Source organism: Lagenorhynchus albirostris, chromosome 7 (genome assembly GCF_949774975.1).
Source record: "Lagenorhynchus albirostris chromosome 7, mLagAlb1.1, whole genome shotgun sequence".
Classification (NCBI taxonomy): Eukaryota; Metazoa; Chordata; class Mammalia; order Artiodactyla; family Delphinidae; genus Lagenorhynchus; species Lagenorhynchus albirostris.
The window spans coordinates 77,785,080-77,806,677 of NC_083101.1; positions in this window are offsets into that span (position 1 = coordinate 77,785,080).

The window sequence follows — 21,598 nt, forward strand, 5'->3', positions numbered from 1 at the left end:
AAAGAAAGTAACTTCATTTTATCTAAACGAATATAAAAATGTAACACATGGCTGATAAAACTGTCACAGTTCTATAAGCAAATAATTTGGTTCACTTTCTTTTTATTGCTCTTATTTTATATATTTTCAGAGAATGAAAAAAAGATTGTTTTTCTTCAGTGATGTGTGAGGACCATCATTTAAGAAGGCTTAACTCTTTAGGGTTAATATTCCTTTCAAAGAGTATATCCTCTCTCAGAGTTTTTAGGAATATTTCCTTGATAAAAACTAGATTTCTTATATGTCAAATTCCCTTAGTAGAATGTTAGATAAGACTGCTTTTCCTCATTGCTGATTTCAGTCAAGAGAGATTTTTTGCATGCACCCCCAGGGCTGTTCCCAACATACTCTGTCTCTGAGGAGGGGCTTATTTCAGTTAAATTTTTTATTCATCTTGGCATTAACTGGTGTGTCCTCTGTTCCTCCAGGGGAGAGCTCTGCTTTGCCAGTGCTGTGTGGGGAGGTTCTGCCTTGCCTGGACTAGGCATTTCAGTCAACCTGATGCTGGGATTCAACTAGCAGCTTCAGTGACTCTCATGATAAATGGCATCTTCCAACCTTGCTTTTCTGTGGTAAAGGTAATACGTTAACCATCATTATCATCTATTCTTTGTTTTCTATCTCAGTGCATTCAGAATTCGGTTGGAGAGAAGAAAAAAAAAAACACTATTCAGTGAAGGCCACTTTAAAGAGGCTAACATGAATAATGGTTAAAAACATGGAAAACCAAGCATGTAGGTCTATGTTCAAATCTCATCTTCATGTGTCAGGTGTTGCATTATTTTGGGCAAGGCACTTTCTCTGAACTTCAATTTTCATATCTATATATGAGACTAAGATATATTGATTATAAGGATTTAGTGAACTATTATTCTGTATGTATACCTACTTTTAAGTATAACTATATAAAATACAACTATATATAACAGAAAATAACCCCTTAAGAATAGTGTATAAAGTAATATATTTTTACACAGACATAAGATATTTAACAGAGTATATCAGAGATATTTAAGGTTATTATATTTATATAATAACACACACACAAGGCAGAAAACCTTAGTACAATAATGTATACATAAAAGAGTCTCATAGACTATCAAGTATCAATCACTGGGAAGAATAATGTGGAAACAGAGGTTTTTTTAATACTATAAGCCTTATTTTTTTGTGGAACATATTCCTTGAATATTCCACTTGCCAGTAAAGAACAAAATTAATAAGCAAGCAGGGAAGGTAGGGCATAATTCTTTTTATTCATAATACCACTTTCTCTTAGTGTTCCTTACACTTGCCATTCTGTGCTATCCTTTTTCTCTTTTTTAGGAGGCAATGCTTTATATTGTAACTTCTTGTCTATTTGGTTCCATTGCTATAGATTATCTGTTCACTGCAGTATAATCATTAGCTATGAATATTGGGATAATTGATATAATGAATAATCTATGTAGCTTTTTATTTACCCAAAATGAGATGGAACTTCTATGTACAGGTGATCCTGAGAAATTAACATCTTTTTCTAGAAAATTAAAGGACTAGTGGAAATATATCCTCTCCCAATTTCAGAAGTTAGTGAAAAAAGAGGAGATTAAATCCAGCTGCAACTGCACCAGGAGAAGCCAAGATGGAACTCAAGACAGTTCAGAAACATCAAGCCTACCTAAAGAGATGAATTTAGTTGTGTTGCTCATGTTAACAGGTGACATAAATAAAATAATGGTCAACATTTCATGAGTCACAAAACAGTTTCTTGAATATCATGAGCATGTGGACATTTCTCTAGCCAGTGAGTAGCAAATTAATATTTGCTGGCTATTACTTATGTATTTTTTTAATCCATTGATGCCATGTGTTTCATGAAGCCTATTCATCTGAGGGGAATAGATGCAATGATTGGTAATTACCACCTTCAACTTTTTCCTCATTCTCTGTCCAATTACTACATTTATTTTTTTCTCTGTGCTTAGCTTGTATCATACACAGTCCACGGGTACAGTTTTAACAAGCAAAACACAATAATTTATGTTAAGAGATGTGACAAACTTACAACTTAACATGGGTGAAGAAAACACCATATAAAACTAAGATATCCTACAAAGCATGTAGGTTTCTAAGTTAACTATATGCAATAAGGAACTCTCTGATTATCAGAATAAAAGAAAATATAATTACATGATACTCAAGTCTAAAACATTCAAAAAAGTAAAATATGAAAATCATAACAATATAACAATCAAGTTGTGCTTCTCAAATAATACTGGGTTGTAGATTAAATGATAAGCAAAACTCATACCTGGAATGGTCTTTGAAGACGACAAAGATATGTCTCAAATATACTTTATGAGACTTCTGGGAAGATGGCGGAAGAGTAAGATGGGGAGATCACCTTCCGCCCCACAGATACACCAGAAATACATCTACACGTAGAACAACTCCTACAGAACACCTACTGAATGCAGGCAGAAGACCTCAGACCTCCCAAAAGGCAAGAAACCCCCCACGGACCTGGAGGGGATTAAGAACGCTGCTTAAAGGAGCTCCAGAGACAGGCGCGAGCTGTGGCTAAAAGCGTGGACCCCAGACAGGCATGACACGCTAAGGCTGCTGCTGCCGCCACCAAGAAGCCTGTGTGCGAGCACATGTCACTATCCATATCCCGCTTCCGGGGAACCTGTGCAGCCTGCCACTGCCAGGGTCCTCTGATCCAAGGACAACTAACCTGGGAGAATGCATGCCGCGCCTCAGGCTGGTGCAACGTCACGCCGGCCTCTGCTGCTGCAGGCCTGCCCCGCACTCCTTGCCCCTCCCTAACTCCGGCCTGAGTGAGCCAGAGCCCCCGAATCAGCGGCTCCTTTAACCCCGTCCTGTCTGAGCGAAGAACAGACGCCCTCCGGCAACCTACACGCAGAGGCGGGGCCAAATCCAAAGCTGAGCCACTGGGAGCTGTGAGAACAAAGAAGAGAAAGGGAAATCTCTCCCAGCAGCCTCAGAAGCAGCGGATTAAAGCTCCACATTCAACTTGATGTACCCTGCTTCTGTGGAATACATGAATAGACAACGAATCATCCCAAATTGAGGTGGACTTTGAGAGCAAGATTTATGATTTTTTCCCCTTTTCCTCTTTTTGTGAGTGTGTATATGTATGCTTCTGTGTGAGATTTTGTCTGTATAGCTTTGCTTCCACCATTTGTCCCAGGGTTCTATCCGGCCGTTTTTTTGTTTTTACTCTTAATAATTATTTTTTTTATTTTAATAACTTTATTATATTTTATCTTACTTTATTTTACTTTATCTTTTTTTCTTTCTTTTTTTCCTTCCTTCCCTCCTTCCTCCCTCCCTCCCTCCTTTCTTTCTACTTCTACTAATTCTTTCTTTCTACTTTTTCTCCCTTTTCTTCTGAGCCGTGTGGATGAAAGGCTCTTGGTGCAGTAGCCAGGAGTTAGTGCTGTGCCTCTGAGGTGGGAGAGCCAACTTCAGGACACTGGTCCACAAGAGACCTCCCAGCTCCACATAATATCAAGTGCCGAAAATCTCCTAGAGACCTCCATCTCAAAACCAGCACCCAGCTTCACTCAACGACTAGCAAGCCACAGTGCTGGACATCCTATGCCAAACAACTAGCAAGACAGGAACACAACCCCACCCATTAGCAGAGAGGCTGCCTAAAATCATAATAAGTCCAGAGGCACCCAAAAACACACCACCAGACATGGACCTGCCCACCAGAAAGACAAGTTCCAGCCTCATCCACCAGAACATGAAAAGACAGAAAAACACACAGCAGATAAAGGAGCAAGATAAAAACCCACCAGACCTAACAAATGAAGAGGAAATAGGCAGTCTACCTGAAAAAGAACTCAGAATAATGATAGTAAAGATGATCCAAAATCTTGTTAATAGAATAGACAAAATGCAAGACACATTTAACAAGGACCTAGAAGTACTAAAGATGAAACAAACAATGATGAACAACACAACAAATGAAATGAAAAATACTCAAGATGGGATCAATAGCAGAATAACTGAGGCAGAAGAACGGATAAGTGACCTGGAAGATAAAATAGTGGAAATAATAACTGCAGAGCAGAATAAAGAAAACAGAATGATAAGAACTGAGGACAGTCTCAGAGACCTCTGGGAAAACATTAAACACACCAACATTCGAATTATAGGGGTTCCAGAAGAAGAAGAGAAAAAGAAAGGGACTGAGAAAATATGTGAAGAGATTACAGTTGAAAACTTCCCTAATATGGGAAAGGAAATAGTTAATCAAGTCCAGGAAGCACAGAGAGTCTCATACAGGATAAATCCAAGGAGAAATATGCCAAGACACATATTAATCAAACTGTCAAAAATTAAATACAAAGAAAACATATTAAAAGCAGCAAGGGAAAAACAACAAATAACACACAAGGGAATCCCCATAAGGTTAACAGCTGATCTTTCAGCAGAAACTCTCCAAGCCAGAAGGGAGTGGTAGGACATATTTAAAGTGATGAAGGAGAAAAACCTGCAACCAAGATTACTCTACCCAGCAAGGATCGCATTCAGAGTTGATGGAGAAATTAAAACCTTTACAGACAAGCAAAAGCTGAGAGAGTTCAGCACCACAAAACCAGCTCTACAACAACTGCTAAAGGAACTTCTCCAGGCAAGAAACACAAGAGAAGGAAAAGACCTACAATAACGAACCCAAAACAATTAATAAAATGGGAATAGGAACATACTTATCGATAATTACCTTAAATGTAAATGGACTAAATGCTCCCACGAAAAGACACAGATTGGCTAAATGGATAAAAAAACAAGACCCATATATTTGCTGTCTACAAGAGACCCACTTCAGACCAAGAGACACATACAGATTAAAAGTAAGGGGATGGAAAAAGATATTTCATGCACATGGAAACCAAAAGAAAGCTGGAGTAGCAATTCTCATATTAGACAAAATAGACTTTAAAATAAAAACTATTAGAAGAGACAAAGAAGAACACTACATAATGATCAAAGGATAGATCCAAGAAGAAGATATAACAATTGTAAATATTTATGCACCCAACATAGGAGCACCTCAATACATAAGGCAAATACTAACAGCCATAAAAGGGGAAATTGACAGTAACACACTCATAGTAGGGAACTTTAACACCCCACTTTCACCAATTGACAGATCATCTAAAATGAAAATAAATAAGGAAACACAAGCTTTAAATGATACATTAAACAAGATGGACTTAATTGATATCTATAGGACATTCCATCCAAAAACAACAGAAGACACATTTTTCTCAAGTGCTCATGGAACATTCTCCAGGATAGATCATATCTTGGGTCACAAATCAAGCCTTGGTAAATTTAAGAAAACTGAAATTGTATCAAGTATCTTTTCCGACCACAACACTATGAGACTGGATATCAATTACAGGAAAAGATCTGTAAAAAATACAAACACATGGAGGCTAAACAATACACTACTTAATAACGAAGTGATCACTGAAGAAATCAAAGAGGAAATAAAAAAATACCTAGAAACAAATGACAATGGAGACATGACGACCCAAAATCTATGGGATGCAGCAAAAGCAGTTCTAAGAGGGAAGTTTATAGCAATACAATCCTACCTTAAGAAACAGGAAACATCTCGAATAAACAACCTAACCTTGCACCTAAAGCAATTAGAGAAAGAAGAACAAAAAAACCCCCAAAGTTAGCAGAAGGAAAGAAATCATAAAAGTCAGATCAGAAATAAATGAAAAATAAATGAAGGAAATGATAGCAAAGATCAATAAAACTAAAAGCTGGTTCTTTGAGAAGATAAACAAAATTGATAAACCATTAGCCAGACTCATCAAGAAAAAAAGGGAGAAGACTCAAATCAACACAATTAGAAATGAAAAAGGAGAAGTAACAACTGACACTGCAGAAATACAAAAGATCATGAGAGATTACTACAAGCAACTCTATGCCAATAAGATGGACAACCTGGAAGAAATGGACAAATTCTTAGAAAGGCACAACCTGCCAAGACTGAATCAGGAAGAAATAGAAAATATGAACAGGCCAATCACAAGCACTGAAATTGAAACTGTGATTAAAAATCTTTCAACAAACAAAAGCCCAGGACCAGATGGCTTCACGGGTGAATTCTATCAAACATTTAGAGAAGAGCTAACACCTTTCCTTCTCAAACTCTTCCAAAATATAGCAGAGGGAGGAACACTCCCAAACTCATTCTACGAGGCCACCATCACCCTGATACCAAAACCAGACAAGGATGTCACAAAGAAAGAAACTACAGGCCAATATTACTGATGCACATAGATGCAAAAATCCTCGACAAAATACTAGCAAACAGAATCCAACAGCACATTAAACGGATCATACACCATGATGAAGTGGGGTTTATTCCAGGAATGCAAGGATTCTTCAATACATGCAAATCAGTCAACATGATACACCATATTAACAAATTGAAGGAGAAAAACCATATGATCATCTCAATAGATGCAGAGAAAGCTTTTGACAAAATTCAACACCCATTTATGATAAAAACCCTGCAGAATGTAGGCATAGAGGGAACTTTCCTCAACATAATAAAGGCCATATATGACAAACCCACAGCCAACATCGCCCTCAATGGTGAAAAACTGAAAGCATTTCCACTGAGATCAGGAAAAAGACAAGGTTGCCCACTCTCACCACTCTTATTCAACATAGTTTTGGAAGTTTTAGCCACAGCAATCAGAGAAGAAAAGAAAATAAAAGGAATCCAAATCGGAAAGGAAGAAGTAAAGCTGTCACTATTTGCAGATGACGATACTATACATAGAGAATCCTAAAGATGCTACCAGAAAACTACTAGAGCTAATCAATGAATTTGGGAAAGTAGCAGGATACAAAATTAATGCACAGAAATCTCTGGCATTCCTATACACTAATGATGAAAAATCTGAAAGTGAAATCAAGAAAACACTCCCATTTACCACTGCAACAAAAAGAATAAAATATCCAGGAATAAACTTACCTAAGGAGACAAAAGACCTGTATGCAGAAAATTATAAGACACTAATGAAAGAAATTAAAGATGATACAAATAGATGAAGAGATATACCATGTTCTTGCATTGGAAGAATAAACATTGTAAAAATGACTCTACTACCCAAAGCCATCTACAGATTCAATGCAATCCCTAGCAAACTACCACTGGCATTTTTCACAGAACTAGAACAAAAAATTTCGCAATTTGTATGGAAACACAAAAGACCCCGAATAGCCGAAGCAATCTTGAGAACGAAAAACGGAGCTGGAGGAATCAGGTTTGCTGACTTCAGACTATACTACAAAGCTACAGTAATCAAGACAGTATGGTACTGGCACAGAAACAGAAAGACAGATCAATGGAACAGGATAGAAAGCCCAGAGATAAACCCACGCACAAATGGTCACCTTATCTTTGATAAAGGAGGCAGGAATGTACAGTGGAGAAAGGACAGCCGCTTCAATAAGTGGGTCTGGGAAAACTGGACAGGTACATGTAAAAGTATGAGATTAGATCACTCCCTAACACCATACACAAAAATAAGCTTTCAAAATGGATTAAAGACCTAAATATATGGCCAGAAACTATCAAACTCTTAGAGGAAAACATAGGGAGAACAATCTATGACATAAATCACAGCAAGATCCTTTTTGACCCACCTTCTAGAGAAATGGAAATAAAAACAAAAATAAATAAATGGGACCTAATGAAACTTCAAAGCTTTTGCACAGCAAAGGAAACCATAAACAAGACCAAAAGACAACCCTCAGAATGGGAGAAAATATTTGCAAATGAAACAACTGACAAAGGATTAATCTCCAAAATTTATAAGCAGCTCATGCAGCTTAATAACAAAAAAACAAACAACTCAATCCAAAAATGGGCAGAAGACCTAAATAGACATTTCTCCAAAGGAGATATACAGACTGCCAACAAACACATGAAAGAATGCTCAACATCATTAATCATTAGAGAAATGCAAATCAAAACTACAATGAGATATCATCTCACACCAGTCAGAATGGCCATCATCAAAAAATCTAGAAACAATAAATGCTGGAGAGGGTGTGGAGAAAAGGGAACCCTCTTGCACTGTTGGTGGGAATGTAAATTGATAGAGCCACTGTGGAGAACAGTATGGAGGTTCCTTAAAAAAACTAGATATAGAACTACCATATGACCCAGGAATCTCACTACTGGGCATATACCCTGAGAAAACCATAATTCAAAAAGAGTCATGTACCAAAATGTTCATTGCAGCTCTATTTACAATAGCCCGGAGATGGAAACAACCTAAGTGTCCATCATTGGATGAATGGATAAAGAAGATATATATATATAAAGAAGATACATATATACAATGGAATATTACTCCGCCATTAAAAGAAACGAAATTGAGCTGTTTGTGGTGAGGTGGATAGACCTGGAGTCTGTCATACAGAGTGAAGTGAGTCGGAGAGAGAGAGACAAGTACTGTATGCTAACACATATATATGGAATTTAAGAAAAAAATATGTCATGAAGAGCCTAGGGGTAAAACAGGAATAAAGACACAGACCTACTAGAGAATGGACTTGAGGATATGGGGAGGGGAAAGGGTAAGCTGTGACAAAGCGAGAGAGAGGCATGGACATATATATACTACCAAGCGTAGGGTAGATAGCTGGTGGAAAGCAGCTTCATAGCACAGGGAGATCAGCTCGGTGCTTTGTGACTGCCTGGAGGGGTGGGATATGGAGGGTGGGAGGGAGGGAGATGCAAGAGGGAAGAGATATTGCAATATATGTATATGTATAACTGATTCATTTTGCTGTAAAGCAGAAACTAACACACCATTGTAATATACTCCAATAAAGATGTAAAAATATATGTATGTATACACTTTTTGAATAAGGTACATTATTTTTAAAATATGAAATTCTCTAAGATAAAAAGGAAAACCTAAAATATGTAATTTGATAATTGTCTATTCCATATGCATATTGTATCCCAAATATGGCGTAATTCCTACATACTTAAATCATAAATGAAGGGTTTAAATTATATATAAACATATACGTATATATGTGTTTTCATACAAATATCTGTATTCACATGCAATAAGTATATAAATGTATTTGTGTATCTATTTACATAGATCAACACAGAGAACTGTAATCTATGTATATATCTATCTTGCATTTAGTATGGATGTGATATAAAAATATAAGGGAAAGTATATATGTTACACACCTACGTGCACACAAACACACAGAAAGAGAAAAACGTGATTAGGGGAAATTACCCTGTGAACCTTCCTCTGCTTTAGTCATTTTTGTCATTTTACAGTGGATAATCTATTCCAAATTACATCTATTTTTTATAAATATGAGACAGTGATTTAATTACACAAATCCTTTCTTATTAGGGTAAACAACAGCTACTTGTGGTATCATGCTAATTCAGTATGACGGAAGGCATGTAATGAAATAAGACTTTCAAATCATATTAGCGTACAGATACTATGCTTCATGATCATTTTCAACAGCATTGTAGTCAGTGGTTAATGATATGCATGTCCTGGAGAGAGAGCATATTTTGTTTGATCAGGTAGGTTAAGAAGTGACACAACAGTGCAGTCGTGAGGCTCTTGATTGCTAAGCATTCTTGTTACTTGCTGGTTATTTAAGGAGAACCTCGCTGATTTCTTTAAGGAGACTAATTGGAAATGAATGAGCTCTCAGAGTTTTTCAGTTGAAGCAGCAGCATAAATCATCCTCGTCCATGTACCCTTCACAATGCCAGTGGGTGGTAGTGTAGGGGTGGAATTTAAGTGGGTCATTTCAAAATCACAATCAAACACATCATGTTGTGATGGTGTCTCATGTTAAAAGTAGGAACTGGTTGCTTAGAACCTGTACAATATTTGCAATTCAGTTTTTATTTTATTTTTTGTAAGTGACAGCCATTATTCAATGAAAAATGGAATTAGGAATTCAGCTCTTTAAAACACATGAGATACTCTGGTTTAAAAGGTTTAGAGGACCAGTATTTTCAGCAACATTTGCCCTGGATTCCTGAGTGAAAAGCACCTTCAAAGTAAACCTAGGGCTCTGTGAAGCAGCTGAAAATTTGTACTTCTAGAAAGCTCTATGTTTAGCAGCTTAAATACTACATTCATGCCAATTATAGATTTAATAACACATTTGAGTGTGAATTTTCCACACTCCTTCAGAATTTTTTAAATTACCTTTACCTTTTATTGTTTGTGTGCGTGGTTTCTTTGAAGTGGATCCAACTTTTAAAATAGAACATAAATAGTGTGTATGAGAAATGAAAAGAATTACAGTTTCTGAACTGGGCTTTTGTTTTATGTTTTATTTTTTAAGTTAGCATCACTGTTTGTGTGAACTTCTAAAGTTGTATGTAGATTATATGTACGTCACATTTCTGAAAATATTTCTATAGTTTTCATCAAGTTACTAAATAGGTTTTTGATCCCCAAATATAAATAACCTTTAGAGTCATCTTTCCTTTTCACAGTGATGGATCAATTTTGATGGTAAAGTATCTGTAAATTGAGAACGTGCTTGTTTACTGGATACATAACTAGAGTCTCTTGAATGACAGCAGTGTCAACGTTCTGACAATTACCTATTTTGTCTATAACTCCATTTATGTTCAATTTAAATTTCACTTCAAGCATTATACCGTTTTGTTTCTTTGCTGCATTTGCATCTTTGCTGACCAGTCCCTTTCTTGAGTATCCATATTTGTAAAATGTCAGAAGTTTATCACCAAGACACAAGAATGTGAGACATTGAAATGCTTTGCTCCCTGTACTTGAACTGAGTAACAAATGTGCAGTGATCAATCACTGAATGACTTTGGAAGAAATGATGTGATTGATTGCTAATCCTAATATGCATCTGTTACTTATATGAAGATTTGTGGACTGAAGAGACAGCAGCGAAGTTTGTACTTTATTCAATTACTCACACCTAATACACAGCGGTAACTGAAATTTGAACCATGTTGTGGGGGATTGGTATTATTTAAGTAACTGTGGTAAATGAAACTCGTACATATCAGAATCATATAACGTGAGGACTACTTTCATTCAATATCCAGTGAAAATATCATTCAAATATAAAGGCAAAATACTTTTTCAGATCAACAAAGGCTGAGAGAATTTTAACCACCATATCTGAACTAATAGAAATACAGAGGAACTTCTTCAGGCTGATGGGAAATGATAGCAGCCTAAGTGATAGGAAACGTGACTCTATAGGAAAGAAAGAATAACACCAGAAGGAAGATCTCCTTGAGTAACTTTAAAGAACATATATTTTTTCCTTTTTATATAAATCTAAAAGTCAGTTGACAATTTAAATGCAAAAAAATTATCTATTGTGAGATGTAAAATATATGAAAATAATATTACCAAGAATGTGGTAAAGAGAAGTGAAGTGTGTAAGGTTCTTGTATTTTACATGAAGCATGATATTACCTATACGTAGATTCTGATGAGAGACAGAGTATTACAATTTCCTATAAATATATAGATATAACTAATAATACCAATAGAGTAATTAAATTAATAAACATTTTTGATTAATCCAAAAGGAAGCAGAAAATATTTTTAATTAATCCAGAGTGACAGTTCAGATGAAAATAAAAATAAACAATGGTAGCTTCAAATCCAATCACATCTGTAATTCCACTAAATGTAAATTGACTATTCCCATTACAAATAGACATCAGACTAGGTAAAATAGGCAGTCCCAACTACATAGTCTGAAAGAGATTAATTAGAAATACAAAGACATGTTAGGCTTGATAAAATAATGAAAAAATTAAACCATTCAAAAAGTAAATAAGAAGGCTGTTTTGTCTACATTAACATAAATGTGGATCTCTAGATAGTAAGTCTCAGAAGAAAGGGCAATTCATAAAAAGGTCAATTCATCAGGAATACATAACAATCATAAATGTGTGTGTGTGCCTGAAGAAAGAGCTTCAAAGTCATAAAAAAAAAACCTGTGAAAAATAGAGAAATAGGCAAATCCATGAGTATAGTTGGAGATTTTAATACATACTGCACTGTGACTTTAATGAAGTTACTTTGTCTCTTAAAGCTAGTCTCCTGGTCTGTTAAATAAGTATAATTTCTGTCTTAAAATATAAAGTTTATATGGGATAATACATGTGAAGTGTTTAGCACAGTTCTATATGGCCCATAAAAAGGTTTCTGTAAAGAGTTGATACTAATGTTTCTTTAAATTTAAAATACCCAACGTATAAAAAAGAAAAGTCCACTCTAAAACCTCAGGATTAGTTATAATGCCTTCTAACTTTGAAAATAACTTTAGTGAGCATTGCCATATTTTCTTTTGATTGCTAAAATCTTCCATTTTTTTCAATAACCCTTCTACTTCCTTACTACTTTGGATTCTGGTCCTTCCATTCTACAGAAACTGACCTCTCAAAGGTTGTGTCATTCTCTTCTAGAAAAATTGATTGTATCTTCTTAAACCTCAGGTTCTTTGATGTGTTGTTCACAGCTGTAGAGACTGAACAACATTTCCTCGTTTGAAATGCAGTCCTCATTCTGCTTCTGTATCATGCAACTCTTTGAAATGCTCTCATGTCTTTGATTTATTCTTCTACCATTTTACTGATCCTTCTTCTTCTCCTAACTTTGGGATGATGTCTCTCAAGGGTCTGATTAATTTTATGTGCTCTCTGTTTCAAGATATACATTTGTGGGATTTATTAATTCTCATTATCTAAGTGATCACTTCATTATTGAAGATTATAATCTACATTTTCAGTATCCAAATAACAATTTGTTCATTCACCTTATATTTAAAATATTGAGTTAGTGGCACTATGATTCACTGTATCAAGAAGTTCTTCTTTCTCTCTGCTCATATTAAAAAAAAATTGAATGTCAGGCTAATTTTTCTTGTATAATTTGTTTGAGATTTGTCAACACTGACTCCCTTATGGCCACGTTCATCACCATAATTATATACTATAAGAATAATTCCTATACTGGACTCCATTCTCCCCCTCTTCCATCCAGTTATCCTAAAACCTGTAACCACTTCAGGCTTTTTTAAGCAAAATCATCTACCTCATAGTACTAGTCTTGCTTAAAGCATTAATGGCTACACAGTGAATGTTTATCCAGATTACTTTCTCATGTTCTCAGGTTTTCTTCATCTGATGCTCTTTATTAATCCAAACAGTTTTATCTTCATCATCTTTCAAATAAACATTCCCATCGTTATTCCTGGTAAATCAGTCATCTTAGTTTTCCCTTCTAGCGAACCACACCTGTTCATGATTTGCTATCCTGGCTCATATGAAATTTCTTACCTGACCCTGGAAAACTCTTGCCCACTCTCTCATCTTCGGCTCAGGGTTCCCTCTTTCGTGAACTTTTTGCTTGTTTCACTGCCCTTCACTTCCCTACATTTACCTGCTGTGCCAGCTGATGGGCTATTGCTTCTCAGATTAAAACTCACTCTCCTATGCCCAGCAAGGACCCTGTAAGCTGTATTTCTCCTTTGCTAGCTGGATCCCTATAAGCTTCTGCCACTGAAAGCATTAGAGGGATGCTGGAAAGTCAGAGGAGAGAGAGAGGTTTTAGACCTTTTTGTTTTGCCTTCAGCTTCAGGCTTGCTTTTTGTTCCTGTCAGCATCACCATAGCAGTACACCTTGATTCGGGTGGTGGCAATTCACCTAACAATAGCATTTGATTTTAGTGTCCAGTTTTTCAACACTCCCATAACTACTCTCACTGTGACCCTTGGAGGTACCAAAACCATCCTCTGGCAGCCCTCCTTCAAAGTCCGAGTCCCTTCTCCATGAGGTCCTTACTCTGAGGTCCTGAGATGTCTGTCTCATGCATGCAGTGCCTCCTCCTTATAAGTCAGAGTTCCAGCCCCACAAAGTCCCTCCTCTGGGCTTTTAAACTTTAATAATTTCAACACCTTCTCTGTTAGTTCAGCCTAAGGGGTGTTAATTACAGTTACTATCACTATAATATTTTAATGTTCCTCTGTTTGTCACAACAGTTCTCCAACAATATTAACAACTGCTTTTCTTGAAATACCTTGTTAAATAACTGAAGTGGTACCTGTCTCCTGACTGGACCCTGTTTAGTAGATGCTCCCTCGAAACCATTTCTCCTTCCTTTGCTTTCATGCTTCATTATGACATGTGTCGATTTAAGGTATTTATTTTGTATTTGCTTTATCCCAGAGTAGACCAAGTTTCTTGAAGGCAGGATACTTTCTTTTCTTCACTCTTGGAACACAGCACCATATATATTTATTAAATGGACAGAAGAATGAATGACGGCCTTGAGTTTTCCCAGCTTGCTATTTTTTCCATGTGGTGGTGAAGCATTCTGCAAGTCTGGCTTTCTAGGCTACATGTCAGAGCAGAACAGAAAGCTGTCTAGCTGGAGGCTGTGAGGAGCACCAGCTTCCCAATGAATGGACTCACCATTTACCCAGGTTTTTATCACTGTTTAGGAAGGGAGAGAATTATCATTTTCTCTCCTCTCTGAGAGTGTATACTGAGGAAGTTTTTTTCTGAGGAAGAGAGCTTACATCATAGTTTCTTTCAAAAACCTGCATATATTAAGCCAGGCTTCTCAGCTCTCTCCTATGGCTTAAAAACATGGGATGAAAAGTGCTATATTGCTACTAAATATTAGAAATTATGCTCACTTGATATTCTTTAATAAACATTAATTGTGCAATAAAAATTAATGTTGCTATGCATCATTGTAATTAATATTTTCTATAATTTTCACACAGTCAATTCTAAGAAGTTTTTCTCAGGTAACATGAAAACTGAATGTACACTCTCTTCACTCAACAATGAAATCATTCATCTTTTTCCCCTCTCAAGGGCTGATAACTTATGTAACTCATCTTCTGTTTTTTATGGGTACAACACCACCTCTGTAGGAGGAAGGTCTAGATCAATGTTATGGGCCCTAAGAGTTCAGATGTCTTTCCTCTGGAAGCAATTGAATACAGTTATATATAATCTGTACTCTCTTTTCCACTGTTGTGACTTCCTTCAGTAAGACAACTAGGCTTCATGCAGTAGGATTCAGCAAGGTCATAATTAAACATGCTGAACTTATCTGGTAGTCTACAGGCTCGTGACTTGATTAAACAATAGGGCATAAAACACACATTAAGAGTCTAGTGAGGTGGAGAGTATGAAAAGGAAAGGCACAAATTACAAAACCTGTACAAATCAGTGGTACAGTTTCTTAAAAAAATCAATATTAGGCAGCATGGTGGCTGGGAAAATAACATTCTTCCCTAGGGGTTGATAAATGTAGCATAATGAGTACAACCTTTATAGCCAGCAATTAGTCTGCCATGCAACACCTTCAGCGGAAAATGGAATTACCAAGATCCATCCTGATCAAAAAGCCATAGAGGCTGTTAATGAGCAGTCTATATCTTTTCTTTCTTTTGCCCTTACAAAATCAAGAGGAGCCCAGGTTGAATTATATAAGATAGGAAGAAAGTGCCTCTACTTAGAGTAAGAGAAAAAAGTCAGTTGATGGTAGATATGTTGCTAAATTGTTCTAATAGCTTCTTAAACTCTTATTTTTTCTTATCCGTTCAGTTCATGAGAAAATACTTTGGAAATTTAAAAGTAAAATGTATTTCTGAGTCTAAGAGTTAAGTGTTTATGGTATCATTATGTGCCAACAATGTCTAAACTAAATCTTTCTAGTCTGTAAGCAAGGATAGCCCAAATAACAATTGGAAGAGGAATAAATATGCCTTTTTATGTCTTGTCTTCCTTCTATGTTTCCTTTATTTTACAGATGTTAATGTTGTAATCCTGCCCCAAAAGAAATGATCTGGAAGAGGGAAAGTAAATTCATTCACACTGTAATATCAATAGGCAGTAATATACGGTGATATCATGACCTTTCATTTTTCTATATTTTGCATGCATAGTTCCATTATTTTTCTAATGTGTTCACCCTTGTCTTATGTACCTGGAAAAAATAAACTCATCCTTCCTGTGTTAGCTCAAACTTCTTTGTGGCCTGTGTCCCTGATTCAAGCACAAAGAGGTGCTTGTATCTATGTTTAGTACCTTGAGTATACTGTTTTTCATTTTTAGCACTTATTACCTCTAGGCTTTGAGTTGTTCCTTTTTATGTTTGTTTTTGTCTTTGAATCCATTAGGCTACCATAGTGTCTGGTACATAGTAAGCACTTAATAAAATCCACTCAATGGTTGCATGTATTCATTACTGATGAGCAATATTTTGTTTAAGATGACTTCATCATTTGCATTTTCAAAAGAGACAAATAGATTTTAGAAATTTAGCTAGTAGAACATTTGATAGGGAAAATATATTTGTAAGGGGAATCTTCCAAGAAACCAAGAAATTTAAGCTTGTACGTATGCTAATCTTTGAGACATTCTTCCCTGAAAATCCTGATAACTTGTGACATTGTATCATTGCCATGCTATTGCACTAGTCACCAGACTGAATTTGTTGTTAGTTACCCTTCTCCAGGACTCACAGTTCTAGTGCATCTGATGAACTCAGCATTCCTCTGACAGTCTAGATCTAGGTCTGCTTAGTGTACCCAGTACAATGCTCTGGACTTCTGCTATTTACACAGTATAGTTTCCTTTTCTAGTAACTTCTCCTTAAAGGTAGTCCTTTTTTTTTACATCTTTATTGTAGTATAATTGCTTTACAATGGTGTGTTAGTTTCTGCTTTATAACAAAGTGAATCAGTTATACATATACATATGTTCCCATATCTCTTCCCTCTTGCATCTCCCTCCCTCCCACCCTCCCTATCCCACCCCTCCAGGCTGTCACAAAGCACCAAGCTGATCTCCCTGTGCTATGCGCGGCTGCTTCCCACTAGCTATCTACCTTACGTTTGGTAGTGTATATATGTCAATGCCCCCTCTCGCTTTGTCACAGCTTACCCCCTCCCCATATCCTCAAGTCCATTCTCTAGTAGGTCTGTGTCTTTATTCCTGTCTTACCCCTGTCTTATTCCTGTCTTAGGTTCTTCATTATATTTTTTTCCTTAAATTCCATATATATGTGTTAGCATACGGTATTTGTCTTTTTCTTTCTGACTTACTTCACTCTGTATGACAGACTCTAAGTCTATCCACCTCATTACAAATAGCTCAATTTCGTTTATTTTTATGGCAGAGTAATATTCCATTGTATATATGTGCCACATCTTCTTTATCCATTCATCTGATGATGGACACTTAGGTTGTTTCCATCTCTGGGCTATTGTAAATAGAGCTGCAATGAACATTTTGGTACATGACTCTTTTTGAATTATGGTTTTCTCAGGGTATATGCCCAGTAGTGGGATTGCTGGGTCATATGGTAGTTCTATTTGTAGTTTTTTAAGGAACCTCCATACTGTTCTCCACAGTGGCTGTATCAATTTACATTCCCACCAACAGTGCAAGAGGGTTCCCTTTTCTCCACACCCTCTCCAGCATTTATTGTTTCTAGATTTTTTGATGATGGCCACTCTGACTGGTGTGAGATGATATCTCAGTAGTCCTTCTTTACTATTAGTTGTACTTTCCCTAGAGCTATATTTATGAGTCTTTAAATGGTGATTTGACTTTTACTGCTTATGTGCAGTCTTCCGTCTTCCCTGTTATGTTGTTTGCATCTGGGGAGACTCCCTGCTTCTCCTAGAAATCACAATACTTAGCTTTTGAAAGTGTAGCAAATGGCATTTGTAATTTATCATTGAGATCTGGCCTTGATATGTGATATGTGACATGTTCCATTTCAGACTGAGCAACTAGGCTAAGCTAAAAATTAAAATCAGTTTTCATTTTTTTTAGAACTACCTTTTGATCAACTTAAAGCTCTAACATGTAGATTTTAACCCAATTAATTTAGTCCATATTTCAAAAAAAACATTTTTGCTCACTTCTCCACTTAAAATGTCAGAAATAATATCAAAAATATTTTAATTGAACAGTCACAATTATATTTTCTTTTGTAAGTTTCATTCAATTCTATATGATTATACTCATTTCAATAATATTTTGCCTAGCAGCTCTTTTCACTCTACCATCAGCTGTGGACTAAAAGAGCCCTGAAAATCCTGACTCAGTTCAGTTAAATATTCTGAAGGTGTCTATGATATTGAGGCCAGCTTTCGTTGGGAATGATCTACTCATGAATTCTATTTCTTGCAATACCAATAGTCAAGAGGAAGAAAAATACTTAATTGAAATTATTGTTCTTTTACTGCTTCCTCCTCTATCCTGTAGCTTTTAGAAGAGGGCTTTAGGCTAGCATGAGGGAAAAAGAAAAACTACTGTTTGATAAGATTGAGTGGTTGTAAATAATTTACTACAGCAATCAGTGTCAGAATGGAGGCAAATGGAATCCTCTTTTTGATATATGGCATATAACTATTTCATAAGGATTAAGTCAAGATTACCCTTAGGAAAAAAACACATTATGGTCAGTAAGTAGGACACTGTCAAAACTCCAGGGTCCTTCATTCACCCAGCAAAGTATGTGTTAACTGTCAAAAATGATGAGGATAGCTTAATCTAGGATGAAAACCTTATTAAATATTAATTTATTGAAAATTAGAACATTACACATTAAAATGAGTATGCTTCTCTCTATAATGAAACAGGTGGAAAGAAACATTCTTCTGAAACCTACTCACATCAATAATATTTTATTTGTACACAACTCAGCTTGGAGAGGTTTGGCTTCTACTTTTTTTAATTGTCAACTCTTTCCTTCTTGTGAGCTTGCTAAACAGGATAACTTTTACAAAAGCATTAAGTTAATTAATATATTAAGAATACCTGTACATACTTATTTCTACTGATTCTCCTTTTATAAGGGAGGGACTAATCCTTGGAGCTACTTAGTGGCCATCTGGGAAATACTAAACCTGGTTTTCATATAAAAGCCAACTCAACAGTTTTACTATTCTGAACTTGGAGCCTGAATTTAATAAGGGCAATAAGTTGTGAGACAACACTGTTCATTACATAAATATGTACATAGAAAACTAGATTTGGTTACTTTTAAAATTTTTTCCTGATTATTATCAAAGAAATTGTATAGTTAATTCAAGACTTCAGGTAACCAAAATGACTCATTTATTGTCTTTACTCAGTTATTAGTCTGAAGTTCTAAAATCATTTGGTGCTTATAATTACAGAGCAACAAAATCACAGCAAAAATTTGAGAGGTGTCGTAAACATTTTGAAATAGTTTATACGGAATAACTAAGTCTGCATGCAGCATCACCTCAGGATTACAAGAGATAAATCTTTTAAAAAGTCATTTTAGTTTAAAATATGTTCGCATTTCCATGATCTTACATAAAATTGACTGTTACACTCCCATTATATTTCACACTGTGAAAAGATCAGAGAGAAGATATATAGCTATTTTTAAGCCAAGCTATCAAGCAGTATAAATTTGTCCAAGAATTTGCTTTCACTAGGATTACTAAATAATAGATTCTTAAAAATTGTCTATGTGTCGACTATTTAAAATGTTTCAGAAATTTCTACACTTTTATGACTATTGGATTAATAGCCATTTGCATTAGTTTCTTTTTCATCTAACAATTAGATATTGTTATCTAACTTCATGGTTTTTGAACTTTAAGCACTGCAATTTAAAGTTCTTCCTTTTCTTAGAATCCTCCAGGACTTCAGAACTTCCATATGAGATTTAGAATAATAAATACTACTGAGCACTTATTTATCAGAAAAAGAGTCACCTCACACTTAGGATATTTCACCTAATTTATTCTTTGTTGAAGTGGGACACTTTTTTTTACAAACAAAATTTAAAATTATTTATTGATATATCTTAATACCCAGTCTGAATGTGATCTTCCCTGATTCACTCAAAAATGTCTTTTTATTGTTGATTTATTTGAATTAGGACCTAGGAAAACCCATATCCTATACTTTGTTGATGTCTTTTTTAAATTTAATTAATTTATTTTTTATACAGCAGGTTCTTATTAGTTATCTATTTTATACATATTAGTGTATACATGTCAATCCCAATGTCCCAATTCATCCCACCCCCCCACCCCCTACTTTCTCCCTTTGCTGTGAAGTGGGACACTTATGACATGTTTCCTTAGAACATATTCCAAACCCTCGTGATGAGAGAATCTCATCAAACTCCTAGAAAAACCTGGGAATTTTGAGGTTGCCCTTCTCTGTATGATACAAGCCATTTCCTTGGTGAGGAGATTAATTAGAGATCTTAGTGCATGTGCAAAATTATAACCTAGAGAACCCTAACACAGAATATGTGGTCAGATGGTGAGTTGAGCTAGAGGCTTAAATCAAAATTTCAATGCCTTGTTACTGGCACATAAAGCTTTACTTCACATCTTGAGTGGGCTCATTTGTATATAAGACTCTACCGCTACTTACAAGAGAAAAAGTTAAAAAGTCATGACCTCAGATGTAAGTAGTGTGAGGTTATGAGACACTAGACAAGGCAGACACTGATAGGCATGTCTCTTGTAGCATCTACAGCCCATTATTTCAATCACACATTCAAGTACATTCCCACAGATGTCACAGAAGCAGCTAACGTTGAGACAGAAGAATGCCTTGATCTCTACATCATGCAAAACTAGTTTCAATTTAAATATTTGCTTATGTTTTCCCTCTTTGATGGTAGAATTGTCTGTGTGATTCAGCTATTCCCAGTGTAGAAGCAAATATAGATTAATCTCCAAGAGTGTCCCCAATATGCCATCCTTTATAAAAAGGTAGCTATAATTAGTGCTTCAATGAACATTGGGGTGCATATATCTTTTCAAATTATGGTTTTCTCCAAATATATGCCCAGGAGTGGGATTGTTGGATCATATGGTGGTTCTATTTTTATTTTTTTAAGGAACTTCCTTACTGTTCTCCATAATGGTCGTACCAATTTATATTCCCACCAACAGTGTAGGAGGGTTCCCTTTTCTCCACACCCTCTCCAGCATTTATTGTTTGTATATTTTTCAATGATGGCCATTCTGACCCGTGTGAGATGATACCTCATAGTAGTTTTGATTTGCATTTCTCTAATGATTAGTGACGTTGAGTATCTTTTCATTTGCTTTTTGGCGATCTGTATGTCTTTGAAGAAATTTCTATTTAGATCTTCTGCCCATTTTTGATTGGGTTGTTTTTTTGATATTGAGCTGCATAAGTTGTTTGTATATTTTGGAGATTAATCCCTTGTCAGTTGCTTCGTTTGCAAGTATTATCTCCCATTCTGTGGGTTGTCTTTTCAATTTGTTTATGGTTTCCTTTGGACATGGAAGCAAATGTCCTTTGACAGAGGAGTGGATAAAGAAGATGTGGTACATATATACAATGGAATATTACTCAGCCATAAAAAATAAAAAAGTAATGCCATTTGCAGTAACTTGGATATAAGTAAGTCAGACAGAGAAAGGCAAATATCATATGAT